Source organism: Gorilla gorilla, chromosome 4, assembly GCF_029281585.2.
Source record: "Gorilla gorilla gorilla isolate KB3781 chromosome 4, NHGRI_mGorGor1-v2.1_pri, whole genome shotgun sequence".
Lineage (NCBI taxonomy): Eukaryota > Metazoa > Chordata > Mammalia > Primates > Hominidae > Gorilla > Gorilla gorilla.
The window spans coordinates 127,501,814-127,518,824 of NC_073228.2; the positions used below are offsets into that span (position 1 = coordinate 127,501,814).

The 17,011-nt window shown below is 37.1% G+C and overlaps 1 pseudogene; it reads left to right on the forward strand.

Moving 5' to 3' along the window:
* Nucleotides 1-350: 350 nt before the first annotated feature.
* Nucleotides 351-14,843, forward strand: LOC109026776 (keratin, type I cytoskeletal 18-like; annotated as a pseudogene).
* Nucleotides 14,844-17,011: the final 2,168 nt, after the last annotated feature.

The following is a 17,011-nucleotide window of genomic DNA, read 5'->3' on the forward strand; positions in this document are numbered from 1 at the left end:
CACAATTAAATGGAAAGATAGCCCATATTCATGAATTGGAAAAATTAACATTGTTAAAATGTCCATACTACCCAAAATGATCTACAGATTCAATTCAATCCCTACCAAAATACCAATCACATTCTTCACAGAAATAGGAAGAACAATCCAAAATTTTGTATGGAACCACAAAAGACCTTGAATAGCCAAAAAAATCTAGAGCAGAAAGAACAAAACTGAAAGCATCATACAACCTGACTTCAAAATATATAAAGCTATGGTAATCAAAACAGCATAGCAGTGGCATAAAAATAGACACAACGGGTCGGCAAAGCCGGAGTAGGGTCCTGTCGCCCTCCTCCCCGGACAGCATGAACTTCACCACTCGCTCCACCTTCTCCACCAACTAGCGGTGCCTGGGCTCTGTCCAGGCGCCCAGCTACGGCGCCCGGCTGGTCAGCAGCACAGCCAGAGTCTATGCAGGCGCCGGGGGCTCTGGTTCCCGGATCTCTGTGTCCCGCTCCACCAGCTTCCGGGGCGGCTTGGGGTCCGGGGGCCTGGCCGCGGGGATGGCTGGGGATCTGGCAGAAATAGGAGGCATCCAGCACGAGAAGGAGACCGTGCAAAGCCTGAAAGACTGCCTGGCCTCCTACCTGGACAGAGTGAGGAGCCTGGAGACCGAGAACCGGAGGCTGGAGAGCAAAATCCGGTAGCACTTGGAGAAGAAGGGACCCCAGGTCAGAGACTGATGCTATTACTTCCAGACCATCCAGAACCTGAGGATTCAGATCTTCGCAAATACTGTGGACAATGCCTGCATAGTTCTGCAGATTGACAATGCCCGTCTTGCTGCTGATGACTTTAGAGTCAAGTATGAGACGGAGCTGGCCATGCGCCAGTCTGTGGAGAACGACATCCACGGGCTCCGCAATGTCATTGATGACACTGTCACTCGGCTGCAGCTGGAGACAGAGATCGAGGCTGTCAAGGAGGAGCTGCTCTTCATGAAGAAGAACCACAAAGAGGAAGCAAAAAGCGTACAAGCCCAGATTGCCAGCTCTGGGTTGACGATGGAGGTAGATGCCCCCAAATCTCAGGACCTCGCCAAGGTCATGGCAGACATCCGGGCCCAATATGACGAGCTGGCTCAGAAGAACGGAGAGGATCTGGACAAGCATTGGTCTCAGCAGATTGATGAGAGCACCACAGTGGTCACCACTCAGTCCGCCGAGGTTGGAGCTGCTGAGACGACGCACACAGAGCTGAGACGTACAGTCCAGTTCTTGGAGATGACCTGGACTCCATGAGAAATCTGAAGGCCAGCTTGGAATCCGAAGAACAGCCTGAGGGAGGTGGAGGCCCGCTACTCCCTGCAGATGGAGCAGTTCAATGGGATCCTGCTGCACCTGGAGTCAGAGCTGGCACAGACCTGGGCAGAGGGACAGCGCCAGGCCCAGGAGTAGGAGGACCTGCTGAACGTCAAGGTCAAGCTGGAGGCTGAGATCGCCACCTACCGCAGCCTGCTGGAAGATGGCGAGGACTTCAATTTTGGTGATGCTCTGGACAGCAGCAACTCCATGCAAACCATCCAAAAGACCGCCACCACCCACCAGACAGTGGATGGCAAAGTGGTGTCTTAGACCCACGACACCAAAGTTCTGAGGCATTCAGCCAGCAGAAGCAGGGTACCCTTTGGGGAGCAGGAAGCCAATAAAAAGTTCAGAGGTCATTGGATGTCAAAAAAAAAAAAAAAAAAAGACACATAGACCAACTGAACACAGTAGAAATCCCAGAAATAAATCATTTACAGCCACTGAGTTTTGACAAATGTGCCAAGAACATACAATGGAGAAAGGAAATTGTCTTCAATAAACGGTGTTGGGAAAACTAGATATCCACATGCAGAAGAATAAAATTAGACCTTTATCTCAAACCGCATGCAAAAATAAACTCAAAATAGATGAAAGACTTAAATGTAAGAGCCAAAGCAATGAAACTGTCTGAAGAGAACATTGGGCAAAATCTCCTTTATATTGATTTGGGCAATAAATTTTTTGACCTAAAAAGCACAGGCAACAAAAGCAAAAATAGGCAAGTGGGATTCCATTAAACTAAAGTGCTTCTTCACAGTATAGGAAATGATAAACAGAGTGAAGAGATAACCTACAGAATTGGAGAAAATATTTGCAAACTATACATCTGATAAGGGTTAATACCCAAAGTGTATAAGGAACTCAATTAAATAGAAAGAAAGAAAGTAATCCAATTTAAAAAATGGACAAAGGACCTAAACTGACATTTCTGAAAAGAAGATGTTCAAATGTTCAATGGGTATATGAAAAAATGCTCAATATCACTAGTCATCAGGGAAATGCAAATTAAAACCACAATGAGATATCACTTCACTCCTGTAAGAATGCCTATTATCAAAAACACAAATGAGAACAAATATTGGTGAGGATATAGAGAAAAGGGAATTCTTTTACATTGTTGGTGGGAATATAAATTAATACAACTACTGTAGAAAATAGCATGGAGGTCACTCAAACAATAAAAAGAGAACTACCATACGATTCAGCAATCCTACTACTGGGTATATAAACAAAAGAAATGAAATCATTATGTTGAAGAGATATCTACACTCCCATGTGTATTCACAATAGCCAAGATATGGAATCAACCTAAGTGTTTATCAATGAATGAATGGGTGAAGAAAATGTGGTATATATATACACACACACACAATGGAATACTATTCAGCCATAAAAAGAAGGAAATTCTGTTATTTATGACCACATGAATAAACCTCTATGACATTCTATTAAGTGACATAAGCCAGGCACAGGAAAACAAATACCATATGATCTCACTCATATATGGAATCTAAAATTGTTGCTCTCATAGAAGCAGAAAATAATCTTGTTTACCAGAGGCTGGGCTGCTTGGCAGGGAGCGGGCGAGGGGGCAATTTAGAGAGATGTTGGTCAAAGGATACAAAATTACAGTTAGGAGGAATAAGTTCAAGAGATCTGTAGCATGGTGGCTATAGTTAATGACCATATATTGTATTTTTGAACAATGCTCATCACAAAATAACTGTGTGAAGTAATGTATATTTTAGTTAGACTTAGCCATTTCACAATGTTCATATACTTCAAAGTATCATGTCATACCTAATAAGTACATGCAATTTTGTCACTTTAAAATACATAAATAAATTTGAAAAAATAACGAAATACTGTCAATCTGAGAAAAGAGAGAAATAGCTCTGAGTTTGAGCTCTCTCACAAAAAGATGAATTATTATCAGTGATTTTGGACAATTATGACTCTTAGATATGAGGGTAACATGGGACCCTGAAGAGAAGTTGGCAGTTAGGATTAAGACATAGAGTGGTGGTGTGGTTGAAGATTTGAATTCTACAGCTGGGTAAACCTGTGTTTAAATCATGGTCTGATACTTCCAAACTATGTGACCTTGGGCAACTTATTTAACTCCCTAAGCCTTGGTTTCCTCATTTCGAGAAGGAAATTAATAAATCTCATTTTATGGAGTTTTGGTGAGGAAGATGTGATATGTTAATTGTAACAAAATCCTAGGTTCACAGTAGGTACTTAATGAATGGTAGTATTATTGGCTATTATCATTTAAGTCATACAGAGAGTAGGGATGTCAAGCAAAAGATGATGTGTGAAAACCCTGATTGCACATTTACTCAGCATGAAACTGGGGCACATGTTTGTAGTAATTCAAATCTCTGCAAGTAAGATATGTGTGGCAACAAATCAATGAGGCAATTGAATTTATTTTGTAGAAAACAGAAAATACTGCTGAGAGACGGTAATAATTCCATGTTAAGCAGGTGTCAAATGTTTCCTCTCTCCTTTCTCTTCTTCTTTTCCACCTCAGCAGTGGCACAGTGGCCTCAGAAAGGGAACTGGATCCCTCATGCCACTAACTGGCTGTGTCACTCAGTCCTTCTGGGCCTCAATTTTATATCTATAAGGGAGTCCTTCTGTTATGGTCTAGGTGTCTTTGCCAAAACTCATGTTGGAACCTTAATTCCCAGCACAACAATGTTGGGAGGTCATCCTTTAAGAGATCATTAGGTCATTAAAATAGATTAATATCTTTCTCAAGAAACTGAAACAGTTCTTATGGAAATGGATTAGTTTTTCTAGGAATGAATTTGTTTCTTCCAGAACGGGTTGTTATGAAGTGAGGTTGACTCTCATGTTTGACCTCTTTGCACATGCCCACTTCTTCTACTTCTTCGCCATGTTGTAACACAACATGATACCCTTCCCAGAAGCCAAGCAGATGCAGATGCCATGCTTCTTGGACTTCCCAGCTTCCAGAATTGTGAGCAAAAAAAGTCTTTTTTTAAATAAATTACCCAGTCTCAGGTATTCTGTTATAGCAACACAAAACAGACTAAGACACCTTCCTTCAAGAAAACAAACTAAAAAATTCTATGAAGAAGATTCTCTTAGCCTTTGGCATTTTCATATAATGTGTTGATCACATGAAATAATGGATATAGAAGACTTGCTTTTCTGATGCTGCTCAACGACCTTACTATTCACTATTTTAGCTTCTGACTGGCCTTCCTTCTCAGATCTGGGCCAACACTGCCCAATCCCCAGTAAACACATACATCCAGTCCCCTCCAATCCTAAAAAAACAAGGAAAACACCCTCCCTTGATGCTGATCTCCCATCTAGTTATTCCTCGATCTCTCTCCTTTCTTTCCAGTCAGTCTCCTTGAAACAAGAGATACAGTAGTTTCCTTTAATATTCTGGGGACTGAATCAGTGATTACTTGACCACCGCCTGGTCTTCTCAGGGCTAGCCTACTCTTGCTGCTTTGGGAGCCAGAACTGTAAAAGTAAATCCTATAGCATTTGAATCTGTTTGAAATGCAATTCTTGTTTTATCTGTGTTTTGTGAACATCCATAGATAAGTATGGATAAATGCAAGAAAAAAATGGAAAACTCTTAGAAGTCAGATGGTGTGGTGTTTAAGGAAATTATTGGCAAAAACTCTTCTTCTGACCAGATCCCAAGTTAATTAATGGGTTCTTCCTATAAGACAGTGAGTGAAAGGTTCAGAACACCAAGGGACAGATTCAGCTAGAAAGGCTCTTCAACAAAAATCCTTCTATTTCTACTTAAGATGATATAAAGTGATTATTACATATTATTCCCATTAGTTTCTCAGTTCTTGCTTGTGTGACTTCTTTTCTCGAATTACTTAAGAAACTCAAAGAGTGAAGACAGCCCTATATATTAGTCCATTCTTGCCTTGCTGTAAAGAACGAACTACCTGAGATTGGGCAACTTATAAAGGAAAGAGTTTAGTCGACTCATAGGTCTGCAGGCTGGCAGCATGACTAGAGAAGCCTCAGGAATCATACCATCATGGTGGAAGGCCAAGGGGAAGCAGGCACGACTTACATGGCTGGAGCAGGAGGAAGAGAGAGCAAAGCGGGAGGTGCCACACACTTTTAAACAACCAGATTACCTGAGAACTCACTCCCTGTCACAAGAACAGCAAGGGGCAAATCTGCCCCCATGATCCAATCACCTCCCACCGGGCCCCTCCTCCAACACTGGGATTACAATTCGACATGAGATTAGGGCGGGGACACAAATCCAAACCATATCACCCTGTAAGAGGTTTATCTGTGATTAAGCTCCATGATGCAATCTAGTCCAATGCTCCTTTTTTTGTGTACCAAATACCAACAATGATGATATTTAAGTCCCACCTTTCCTTTCACATTTAGGACACTGAGAAGCATATTTCCTTTCTTCTCTCATAGAAATATTCAAAGCTGTAAGCATGTAAAAGTTCTCATGACATTGAGGGAGATAAAATGGTTGAAAACTATTGCATGCTTTTGCTTCCTTCTGATGGTAAGGTATATAAATTACTTCAGAGGAATAAAAGAGCAAGTTTTATGTTTTAGTCCTACCCTGGAGATGGCTCATCTTTAACCCAGAGAAAGCCTTGGCGTAGTTTTCTAAGAGCCTGACAAAGAGAAGCATAAATGGAGAAGGCAAACTTTCATATTTTAACATATAATTTTTCTTAAGAAGTGATCAGATCATGAGGAAATTGTAAATATATATATATACACACACACACATATATATGTAATTTTCAAATGAAAATGTAAAACGAGTGAAGTACGTGAAGAGGTGAGGAAACAGAGACTTTGAATTGCCTGAATTCTCTATTCAAGAAGCTTGCCTGAGAGGAAAGGAGATAGAGAAATAACTGGAGGGAGGAGCAGAATCAAGGGAGAATGTTTTGCTTGTGTTTTTAGGATTGGAGAAGCTTGACTTCTTTTTTTACTGAGGGAAGAATCTATCAGTGAGGATAGACTAAGCTACCGGGGAGAGAGAGAATGTGGAGGAAAATAAAACCTTGGGAAGATGAGCTAGGATTCCAAAGAAAGGGGAAAGTGAAAAGAAGAAGGGGCTGCCCAGATTTAGGCTTTGTAGAGATGGTGTGTATGAGGGACGTAAGAAAGGGATTGGCTATGGTGTTTTTGTTTGATTGAGATGTAAGTGAGTCTGAGAGGAGGCTGCCCACAAGTTGCCGTTTATCTGAGAGAAAACGGAACCGTCAAGAGACTAAGGGTGGTTCTCAAAAATTTCAAAGAGCAAGCATAATTATTTCTAACTTAATTTTGTTATAGTATTTGCTACCCATGGCCTTCAGTTTTCCTTCGGGCAATGTATAAAGTTACTGACTTAAAAATGATTGAATTATAAACTTGTGTTAAAATGAAGAACTCTTTCCTCCTCTGCCATGGTAAGAATTCATTTTTAAAAATGTCTTTATATATAAGAAATGTTTCATAAGCAAATTGCTCTTTTAAAGAGTTCTTGGAAATATTAGATGCGTTATGCATGTACTGACCTTTCATGAATGTTCCATATTAATCATCTTACATTGTTTTTTGTATAGATGTAGAAATCTAGTTAGTTCAAGATCTAAAAATTCAGTATCAATGCAACTCATCATTTTGCTGTCAGATATGTATAGAGCACATATACCCCTAAACTTAAAATAAAATTAAAAAAACAAAATAAGGGACAAAAACAAAAACTCCCACTAGTTTTATATATTTACATTATGAAGATTATATACAAAGGAAAAGGCTTTCCTAAATTCAGGTGTTAACCAAAATAAAAACAAAGAAAATACACAAAATTCTATTGCTTCGAATTGATTTCATTAATGGAAATAAATAAGGAATGTAATTAAGTAGAACAGGAAAATGATTTCAGATTTCTTTGTTGTACATTCATCAGTTGAAAAAATAAATTAAAATTTTCATTTTATTTTAGAACATAACACATTTTATGTTTTAACCAGCTAAGGTCTGAGTCTATTTGCTGGTTTAGACACAGATGTATAAGTTTCTATTTGCAATATATTTGTATGTCAGTCCAAATAGAAATTTCCTCTTCTAGAGGGGAAATCAGGTTTTGTTTATATTTTTCTCCTTTGTGCTTTCACAGTATACTTACAGTAAATAAAATGTATGTGACGTGAAAGGGAGATAATACTTTTAGGAGACAAAAAGAATATGAACGCAGACCAGCAACACTTCTCAATCACTCACTTAAAAGGGTTCTTCCTTCTAGATATTTTATCATTGGAAAAATATTGTTCTGTAATTTAAAAAATCTTAAAACAGGCAAAGTCTTGCACGTTTCTCTGTCTTTGAACACAAGTATACGTTGGGCATCATCCAACATCTTCTCATACACTATCATCTATTTATTTATTGAGATCAAATTCATATAAAAATTCACCATTTTACAGTGTACAATGTAGTGGCATTAAATACATTTACATGTTGTACAACTAGCACCACTATCTAATTCTAGAACATTTTCAACCACTAATCTACTTCTAGTCTCTATTGCTTTGCCTGTTCTGAACATTTCATATAAATGAAATCACATAAGACGTGGCCTTTAAAACTGGCTTCTTTCAATTAGCATGTTTCCAAGTTTCATCCATGTTGCATCACATATCAGTACTTCATTTCTCTTTATGGCTTTCATTTCTCTTTATGGCTGAATAGAATTCCATTTTATAGATATATCACATTTTGTTTATCCATTTAGTTAAAGGACATTTGAGTTATTTCCACCTTTTTCTTGCTGTGAATAGGGGTGCTATTAACAATTGTGTGAACCTATGTTCTCAATTCTCTGAGTAGAATGCTAGGCTACATGGTGACTCTATTTTTAATAATTTATGGAACTGCCAAACTTTTCTACAGTGACTGCACTCTTTTACATTTCCATCAGCAATATATGAGGGTTCCAATTTCTTCACATCCTTGCTAATACTTATTATTCATTTAAAATTTTTTAAAAATAATTATGGACATCCTAGTGGATGTGGAGTCTTCCTTTTAATTAAAAAGATATTTTTTGTCTTAAAATGTATTTTGTCTGGCATTGGTAAACCCACTGCAGATTCCTTTTGGTTACTGTTTGCACAGGATATCTTCTTCCTTATCTTTTTACTTCTAATCTATTTGGGTATTGTGCATAGTCTTTTTCTTGGAGTGGCCAAATAGGAGGCCATTTTTCCTAGAGCATCCTTATTTATTGACATGTGAGTGTCTTTCATCTGAGATTGTTTAATATCTATAGAAAACATTGCATGTCTCTCATTGAAGGGTGTGTGCCTAGCCTTTAGTGTTCTATATTTGGTGTTAAAAAGGGAGCGTCTTCTTTTTATATTAACTTATAAACCATCTTCCTGTTTTTAATCTGTGTCTCACCCATAACAGCTTCTTCCCTTGTGTCTCCAAGACCCTAGCCTCTTAAGGGTTCTGCAGGATAAAAATGGCTCTCATATCATCTATATCTCTTTATTTGGCTACTTTACACTAAAGAACACTCTGCCAAATCTGCTTCTTATATCTTTTCTGTACTGGTCTCTCTCTCTCTCTCTCTCTCTCTGTGTGTGTGTGTGTGTGCAGTCTTCTATGCTTGTGGCTATTTCACCATGTCTGGGAGTCATCGATGGTTGAAGTACATATGTTCAAAACTGAATAGAAGTTGTTCTCTACAACTTCAACAAATCCTAAGTTTCCACTATCTGCTACTGCTTTCAGATTTGAGAGGTGTCCAAACTTTTCTCCATTTTTTTGAAGAAAAGGAGAGCCTCTATGATAGTCACTAAAAGAAGAATAGTTGGGTTGATTACTCATGTTCTTTCCCACCTGAAAACTCTGCCTAAAAGAAGAGAAATGAAGTAGTATTACATTTAATGAGCAATGTTTAAACTCCTCTTAGGTGTCAATTTTTTGGTGAGATGTGAAGTCTCAAGGAAGAAAGAGTCTGATTTTATGAAAGCTCTCAAACCAGGAAGGAAAAGTTTTTATGAGCCATCGGGAAAAGTTAAGGGTCGCCAGAAATAGTTGGTTGATTGACGTACCACAAAAAGTGCAGAGGAAGGCCTGCACCTGAGAAGGTTAATCAACAGTTAACTGTATGCATTTATTTACCTGTCATTTCAGGTTTTCTGCTTTCTACTTCTTTGCTTTGAACCTGAAGATCTCAGTTTTAATCACAGGAAGAAAAGTGATTCATAGTGTAGTTTCCTTTATTCAGCTAGCTAGTGATCCAGACACATGAGTATACATCTAGTTTATTGCTAGAAAACAGCAAAATCAGTTCTTAAAAATTCATGTGGCACCTCTCTTCTTCATTCTCCTCCTCCTTGAGATGTGAAAATTTAGGAAACATAAGGTTAGAAAAAGTAATTAAATAAAACAGATACTTTTGTAACCTTATCCTTCCTACTTATATGGTGGTCTTTCAAGGACATTGTACCTATAGTTTCATTATATTTTCTCTGTTGTTGGCAGAACATTTTACAATGAATTGTGAAGTTTTAAATATAGCCAAAATATGAGAATTTTTTTAAAGAAATAAAACTAAGCCTCAGGTTGTTTGAATATCTGAATGTAGCAGTTATAATTCACTCCTAGTGTTATCCCTTGTCCCTCACTCCTTAGGCACTTTTAAAAAACATAATATACTCTAAGTATTCTTCTATGTTATTACTCATTTTGTAAACGACCATTTAAAATGCAGTATAATTCTACCAAACTGTTATACTATAGTCTCTTTAATCTATTTTTTATTGTTTGATGTGTAAGGTTTTAATTATTTGCTCTAAAAAGTGCTGTGATGAACATCTTCCTCCATAATCACTTGTTCATATTTAGAACTACTTTCTCAGGATAAATCTTAGGAGCAGAGTTATTGAGAAAAAGGAAGGTACACTTTAAAGTCTCTTGATGAATAAATCAAGATGCAAAGTATTTTATCAGTTTCACATCGATCAGGAATATTTAGTGCCCTCATATCACCACTTTGCCCTATGAACTGATGCCATTATCACACCCCTGCCAATTAACTAGCACAGCTATTTTCTAAATGCCAGAATCCCTCTAGAACCTGCCATGTTCTGAACTCAGATTCCCTCTTCTCCTTTCACTATCCAAACCAGCATCCAGAGAACTGTCTGCTCAATTAATCCAGAGAAAGATGAATTAGATAGATTGGATTGGTCTTAACACTAACCCTGAGCTTTAGTTCAGTGTCCTTTTCTAGCAAGAGTCTTACTTATTTCTTTCCCCAGTCGCCAAGTTTCTTAAAGAGTTGTATACACCTTATGTCTCCACTTACCTCCTCCACTGTGATTTGGCTACAGCCCACTCACTCTTCCCTTCATTCTAACGAAACTGCTCCCACTAAGGTTGCCAGTGACTGTCCTGTTACTACATTTTATAGTTATCCTTTTACCTGACTTTTAACCACTTCTGCCTTAAACGACATGACCATGTACCCAATTTGTTAAGCCAGAAGTCTAGGAGTCCTTCCTGGCTTTTTTCTTTCCTTCCTTATCCAACTTGTTACCAATTCTTGATTATTATACTTCCTAAATATCTAACATATTTGGCCACTTACTTCTATTCTCAATGCCACTTTTTAAGATCAGGGCCCCTGGATTCTTACAATAGCCTTCAACAGGTCCCTTGCTTGCCCTCCTTCCTCATTATTTTTTTCCATATGTAACCAGAGTCATGTTCTAAAACAGTGGTTCACAAAGTGTGACCCCCGAGACCAGCATCATCAACATCATATAAGGGGAGGATGGGACTCAGCAATCTATGTTTTAACAAATGCTCTGGGTAATTCTGATGCTTGCTTAAGTTTGAGAACCACTATTCTAAAATACTATATTTTCATTGTTTGAAGTCCTTTGATGGAATCTAGACAGAATTTAACTAGTTCTTCTACTTTAGGGCCTCTTACAAGCTGCAATCAAAGTGTTGACTGGGCTGTGGTCATCTTAAGGCCTGATTAGGGAAGTTCAAGTTCATGTGGTTCTTTGCAGGATTTGGTTCCTCATGAGCTGTTAGACTGAAGTCCTTAGATCCTCAATGAATGTTAGCTGAATGTCACCTCGGCTCATTGCCATGTGAGCCTCTCCAATATGGCAGTTTGCTTCATCAAACTGCAAGCTGAGAAGAGAGTAGAGAGAGTCCGCTAGCAGGACAAAGTCAGAATAATTTGTAACCTAATCATAGAACTGACATTCCCAAATTTTGCAGTATTATATTCATTAGAAGAAAGTCCCTAGCTATAGCTGACACTTAGAGGATGGAATTACACAAGGGCATGAATACCAGGAGGCAGGGACCTCTGGGTGTCATATCAGAAGCTGTACCATACCATAGCAGAAGATGTTGGACAGGAGGGAAGACCAGAGAGGAAATAACAAAATCAAAGTATGTGAGATACGGGAGAGACCAAATATAAGCTTTTGACATAGGAGCAGGATCCTAATCAAAAAGTGGGGCTGATTCAGGAACTGGATTAAAGAGCAGATTGAGAACAGGCCTGAAGTCTAGAATACTACTGTTCTGAGTTCTGAGGATTCCCAATTGCCGTCATAAATGGGAATGCTTAGCTATATGAGATGGACCTGAAAGTACAGAAACTACTCCTTAACTGAGGATAATTAATGCTGGAAAGAAAGCTACGTAAAGTAAATCTGAATAAAATGTAGACTATGGTTTATAGTAAATAGCAACTTTTTACAAGTGTGATAGGTTTGATGGTCTTGCTTTTAAAAATGAAAACGGAAAAAATTTAAAAATAACAATTTTAATTTTAGCAAATGTAGGTTGGAATTGAAAGTATGTATAAACCAAAGAAGGAATTAATATTTTTGGAGCGACATTTCTAACAAAATTGTATGCTATCAAGATATGACATTTCACTTCCGTTTTGTAGTATGCTCATAAAATAAGTCAGTTTTGTAAAATCATTAGACAAAGTTATTATTTTAACTTTTTGACATTTAATTTAACCTTTTTATTTGAAGCATGAATCTTCAACTTCTATTTCTGATATGGTTGAATGAGCTCTTACTAGACCTGATCTGGTTATAGATAACAACAATAAACTCTGGAACTAGAGCGTGAACAAAAACAGGAAGACATTGTAGGGTTGTCAGTACTTGGAAGAAGGGATGGCACAGGGTAACTTACCCATTTTCATGGCTTTAAGACTGAAGAGGGCAGCAGTTGGTTTGTGGTACAGCTAAAACTCAAATGTAAAATCTGCACTATTTCTGCGCTGCATTACCAGATAATAGACCTCAGAGAATCCACAGAGAATGTAAAGTGAGGAGGGAATTCCAGAGAGGAAATTCTTTGCATAATCTTTGATAAGATATCTAGGTGACCCCTGAAAACTGCACATGTGAAGAGCAGGTTTTAGTTAAGGATAAAATAAATGAAATGAAAGTTGAGCTATCACACAAAATACAGAATTTGAAGTTTGAAAACAACCTAATTAAGAGTGTATTGAAACAAACAAGTGGCAGGGAGCAATGGCTCACGCCTGTAATCCCAACACTGGGAAGCTGAGGCGGGCTGAACACCTGGGGTCAGGAGTTCGAGACCAGCCTGGCCAACATGGTGAAACCCTGTCTCTACGAAAAATACAAAAAAAAGTAGCTGGGCTTAGTGGCAGGGCACCTGTAATCCCAGCTACTTGGGAGGCTGAGGCAGGAGAATCCCTGGAACCCGGGAGGCGGAGGTTGCAGTGAGCCGAGTTTGTGCCACTGTATTCCAGCCTGGGCAACAGAGCAAGACTCCAGCTCAAACAAACAAACAAAAAAACAAACAAGCAAACAAATGCAATTGTCTTCGTCTTTGGAGGCATACAGCATAATATAGAGTCTCCACAACCTAACATTGACAATGTCCAAGATATCATCCAAAGTTATTTGACATATTAAGAAACAGGAAAATGGAACTCATTCTTAAGAGTCAGTCAATAGAAACAAGACCCACAGTGGCCCAAGTTTAAAATTAGCAAACAGGAAGTTTAGAGTGACTATTAAAAGTATACTCAAAGATGTAAAGACAAATATTCTTGTAGAGAATTAAAAGGAAGGAAACCTCATAAAAATATAAACTACTTTTTAAAAACCAGATGGAAATTTTAGAACTGAAAAATAAAATATCTAAAATAAAAAATTCATTGGATGGGCATAATAACAGAAAGGAGATGACACATGAGAGTTATTAAACCTGAAGATAAAGAAATTGAAATTAAGCTGAAGAACACTAGAAAAATATTTACAAATAATAAATAGAACCTCAGGCATCTGTGAGACAAAAGCAAAAGAATTAATATGGGTGTGACTTGTGTTCAAGAAGGTAAGAAGATAGAATGGGGCTTAGAAATTATTTGAAAAAATAATGACTGAAAATTTCCCTAATTTGGTTCAAGTCACGACTTCTCATATTCAAGAATTTCAACAAACCCAAACATGATTAAAGATGTGTAATTATTCCCACCCCCCCCTTTTTTTTGTTAACTGGTACAACTCTGGAAAATCCTTATTTGTTAACAGCTTTGGATGTGATCTGAACAGTTGTAAACATCGCTTTCAATGACATCATGATATCTTTCATTTGCAAAATTTGAAACTTTGATTTGCAATTAAAGGCACTTTATTTATACTATATTGTAGAATATTATAAATGTCCAGTGAAAAAATGATCTACAAATATATTAGTATGATATGAGATAGATATTAGTGGTAAGTGGAGGGAAATGTTTGTGTGGGATCAAATTTTATGTAAGGAAATTTAAGTGGTTGCATTTCTTTTATAAAGACTCTTGCTTACCTATGCCACCTAAAATCTGCTGGGAGGCTTAAATGCTCAGATAACAAGGACTGACTAACAAGGCTGAGATGGATTTTTTCTAGCATCCTTCCATCAGAGACCTTGTTATTCAAAAATATGTTGGCATCTCAAAGAGCCTAGCATAGTGCTTTACAGATAAACAATAAATTATTGTTTGTGGATTGGTTTTATGATTGAAGCCTAATGAAAAATAATTTTTCAATGTATATAGGGTGCAGATAAAATGGGACTTTGTCAGAAAAAGGGAGAAAGAAAAGTATTGGTTGACAGAAGTCTGTTAAACTGGAAACATGATTTTGCATCACTAATAAGGTTAAGATGGGCAAATAAAAAGTCAAATACTTATTGGACTCTAATATATTACATGAATCAGTCCCCTTACAATTATAATGTACTTATATTCTCTATTTTGCAATTAAAATATTTATTATAAACATACATTTTAACTAACATTATATAAATAGTGGACTTAACACTATTTAGTGAAATTCTTTTAAATTTCTGTTGATTTTATAGCTTGTAACCCCTGGAATCTCTACACTAAATGTGTTTCTGAAGCTAGCTCTTCCTCCTGTTTTGTAAGGATAGTAAATGAAACCTGTAGTCTAGTTAGGAAATGACAGGTAGTTAACTTGTGAGTGGTTTTCAAGAGCTTTGTTGATGAGTAAACTACATCTAAATTGCAGTGAGACCTTGAACTCCTCTTTATTTACCTTTCACCAAGTAGAAAGCACCATCATCATCTGCCCTAAAAACATGCCCTTTTCTTCAGCTGCAAAATGCTTTCAGACTATCGAATATGGAGCCTTTTTCTGGACACACAAAAATGCATAAGGGAATGGATATGTCATTCTCATGTGAACAACATTCAATTTCTTTTTGGCTTAAATAAAGTTCTTGTGAAAATATGGCTCCAAGTCCACTTTGGGAGTGCTGAAACTTAAGGAGTTATCACAAAGAATATGATAAAGCTCTGACTTGTAACTGGAGCTCTATTTCCATGAAGTATCTGCAAATTCATTAGGAAAAAAAATTTCATATTAAACTTGGCCACGAAAGAATTGTTTTTGACTGTGACCCTTGTATTGGGGGCTTCAGACATCACCAGACATTTTTCACAGTTTATTTTAATTGTGCCTTGAAATCAAAGAATCTGCCCTCAGGTAAAGAAGGCCAGATTTGATCTGGAACTGAAGGAAAGTTCCATAATTTTCCTAAAATGTATTATAGATTTTAGAATATAAGCCATGAATGTAATCCTGTCTTTACAACCTAGTGCTGAGATCATGTTAGGTCAATGACTAAGAATTAACTTTTTGAATACCTGATATACCACCACAGTGTGATATCACTCTGACTCCATGCATCTTTCAAGTTAGTGCTTTCAATTAATCAAGCAAGTTATAACTTGCATCAACGTTGTCTGTAACTTGTAGAGTAAGTTCATTGTTCCTGGGTTCCCAGGGTCCCAGGAGGCATGGTTCAGCACCTAGCTTCTCTGGCTGTCTCTGCTACCTGGGCCGTTTAGGTATCATTTCATTAACCCAAAGAACAATGTATGCCAATGATAGAAATCCAAATGGTACATATGATTATCCAGTGAAGGAAAGTCTTCTTCTGATGCCAGACATGCAGTTTACTAGTCTCTCTTCCCTAGAGGCAACTATTGTTCAATTTTATGCATAACCTTTTTAGAAAAGTTCTATGCTTGTGTAAACTTTACACATATACCCAAATATATATCATATGATGTAGGATTACATAAGTACAAACATACTGGATGTACTATTTTGTGCCTTGTTCTTTAATTTAAAAATGGATCCTATAAATTGTTCCATAGTCATGCATATATTAGTTAAAATATATAAATTGGAAAAATTCCTAGAATTCCTAGAATTAGAATAGCTGAATTAAAGGGTATGCATGTTTATAGCTTTTTAAAACTTTTGTTTTATTTGGAATTTATTTTGATACGAGTGAGATAGGGGTCTACGTTGATGCATTTCCAGATTGCAGCTAGTTTTCTCCAACACTCCTACTGACCAACAGATCTCTCCACACTGCTTCAGAAAAATAGCTTTTATCATATAATAAAGTCCCATTGTATACATATTACTGGAATTTATTCTGTTCAATCAACTTGTTTACTCAGCTTTTAAAATTACCATAGCTTTATCATATATTTTAATATATGATTAAGCTAGTCATTTATGTTTGCATGTTTATTTTTTGACCTAATTCTTAAAATTTAGTTTTTTTAGTTAAAAAATAGCCTGGAACAATTTTCTTTTCTGGTATCACAATTTATAGAATGATTTATGGAGATTTAAAGTCATTATGACATACCGTCTCATAGAATAACAGGATATGCTATTATTTTAATTTGCCTGGTTATATTATTTGTGTATCTTTAAGTGTTCCCCTTTATATCCTAAACTATCTCCATTGCTTGATTTATTAACTTTACACAATCTAGTAATAATATGCCTTACAAAATTAAAAAATTCAATGTTCTTACATTCTTATACCAAACTGTTTCTTTCATTCTCTCAATATTTCTTAATTATTTTTGAAAAATATATTCATAATTTTTAATATTTATATTTTTATTATTTCACAAATTTTTTAAAAATTTGAAACAAAGTCTCACTCTGTAGTCCAGGCTGGAGTGCAGTGGCACAATCATAGCTCACTGCAGCCTCAACCTCCCAGGCTCAAGTGCTCCTGCCACCTCAGCCCCTCAGTAGCTG